The following is a 2,387-nucleotide window of genomic DNA, read 5'->3' as shown; positions in this document are numbered from 1 at the left end:
CATCTGCATAACTCAGTACATAGCAGATCAGAATTCAATAATTGTTTAATTGTTGACTGAATGACAAGTTTGTTTGTTTTTTTTACCAAAAATTGCTGCTTTCCTGAAGATACTTACCCTAAGTATCTTTTACATATGATTTCTCATGTGTAAAAATACTAAATGACCTAATTTCTAGGTTAATTTTAAAAAGAAGTATTTCCAAAAATATGAACACTAATAATCATCTTTAAGGGTTGATAAATTTCATACATATTCTGTATCTCCCCTAAGATGTTTATGTGCATGAAATATGTGGAAAACTTATCGTTTGATTTTTCATATTCTGTAGCCAGTGTGAATGGATAGGCACAGAATGTAATGAGGCTGTATACCATTTCGCACATTTTAAAGAATTATATGCATGTGCCTCATTGTACGTTAAGTGAAATATGGAAGCAATAAATACCGATAGAGAGCTCTTCATTGCTTAAACTATTGTCCTGGAAGTGAGCCTTTATAATTCTTGATAAGCTGTTTCTGATTACTTGTTGCCTGAGTGCCATATCATAAGGACGTACGTGAATATAAGTGTCTGTCTGTACTTGTGGTCATAGGCTGTTTTATGTAAGTGAGCTATAAACTAATAGGATTATACTGGAACTAAAGAATAAAAAGTGTTACATAAATATTGAGAAATGAATGTGTTCTCAGTTATGCTTCTCGAACTTTGTGAAGCATACAATTTTCAGTCAATAGATGCCTTTACTGATAAGGCTGAGCTTGTCCACACTACTGACAACATTCTAATATTGGAACAATTTTTTTGTGTGTGTCATAGAAATGACATAAAGAGAGGTGCCGTGACATAGATAATGCAATGCAGGCTTATAAATTAGAGATACTATAAGAAATTAAAGCCTACCAGAGATGTTTTATATGTATTTTATTTTATTTATTTATTTTTTATTTTTTAAGTGAGGCAACCCTTGGTTGACCTCACAGATTGCAAGGACCTTGTCAGCTTACAATCCCTTATTTTTTATGCCTATGGCACCTCATCTTCCTAGGTGGTCTCCCATCCAAGTACTGACCAGGTCCAACCCTGCTTAGCTTCCGAGATCAGATGGGATCGGGCTTGTTCAGGGTAGCACGGCCGTAGACTCTTATATGTATTTTCAAAAAAAATCATTTTGTAGTTTGACAAAGCGTAGGGGCTACACTCTGGGTCCTAGGATCTACTAAAGGAGATGTAAATGGAGCTGTAGCAGTTGTACCTCATGTGAAGACAGTTATCGAGATGCTAGTATCTCATTTTGATTGTGGTTTGATGAAAGCTGCCCTCAAAGGTGTATAGCTTTATCAAAAAGCTCCACATTGCAACATCACTTCATCGAGCTAACGATCAAGCAGTCTGATGCTTCGACTTTCAAAAATAAATACACTCTCATTGATGAACTCTCATCTGGCCTCCCTGTGGCAGTGGAGTGAAAGCGCCTCCCTTCACGCAGGCCCTGATAATGGCAATTGATAGCAGAGATGAAAGATTGATTATATGAGTATTGAAAAACAGGAGCTAGATGTGCTTTTTCATAATAAGATGGGAATTAAATATGTGGAACATTTATGAGTGTCCGATTGCTCTGTAGATTTTATATGGACCATCTTAACTAGTCATAACACACCCACGAAATAGGCACTATTGTTCCCTAAATTGATAAAATGAGGCTCAGAGGAGTTATACAACTGGCCTTGGGCCGCACAGTTTGTTTCTACTTGGTAGAATTTGGGCTGGAACTCAGTCTAAGACTTAAAAGGCGAGGCTTCTCATCACAAGGAAATGAGAAAACCAAGATGGCTGCTCATGCAGATAGCTGCCACAGGCTGTTTGGGAAAACTATTTTTGAAACTTCATGGTCTAAAGTAAACTATTTTTTTTTTAAAAAGTAGTGGACACAGAGCTATTGAAATTGGGGTTTGGAGAATTAAGATAGAAAAGGAGCCAGTAAATCTTCTTAGCATTCTTATCCTCTTTCATTTCCATTCTCTCTCGCTATTCTACACATACAAAAATGAATGAACCAATCCCATAAATCCCATAAAAGCTATCCTTAATCTGTCCCTCTTTTAGTGCGCTTATAAAAAAAGGCCAATAGCTTTGAGTGAAATATGATATGGACTGAAGCAGAGAGCTCTGTACAATTTTTAAGATTCAGCTTGGCAAAATCTGTTTATTTTTACTCAGGATCAGGAAATACATACAATGAAGTAACAGAGTGCAAGTTTTTTTTTTTTCTGGGAAATTAATATCACCAATGTACTTTATATAACTATTGTCAAATATTTATTTTTTCCTAATTTTCAGTATCAAGTATAAAATGTGCCTGAATGTTTGATGCTATAATTTA

General features: G+C 35.5%; 1 pseudogene; it reads right to left on the bottom strand.

The window, feature by feature from the left end:
• Positions 1–1,024: 1,024 nt before the first annotated feature.
• Positions 1,025–1,143, bottom strand: LOC111735515 (annotated as a pseudogene).
• Between the last annotated feature and the right edge of the window lie 1,244 nt (positions 1,144–2,387).

This window comes from Pteropus vampyrus, unplaced genomic scaffold (assembly GCF_000151845.1).
Source record: "Pteropus vampyrus isolate Shadow unplaced genomic scaffold, Pvam_2.0 Scaffold1000002712, whole genome shotgun sequence".
Taxonomy (NCBI): domain Eukaryota; kingdom Metazoa; phylum Chordata; class Mammalia; order Chiroptera; family Pteropodidae; genus Pteropus; species Pteropus vampyrus.
This window is presented reverse-complemented; position numbering and strand designations above follow the sequence as displayed.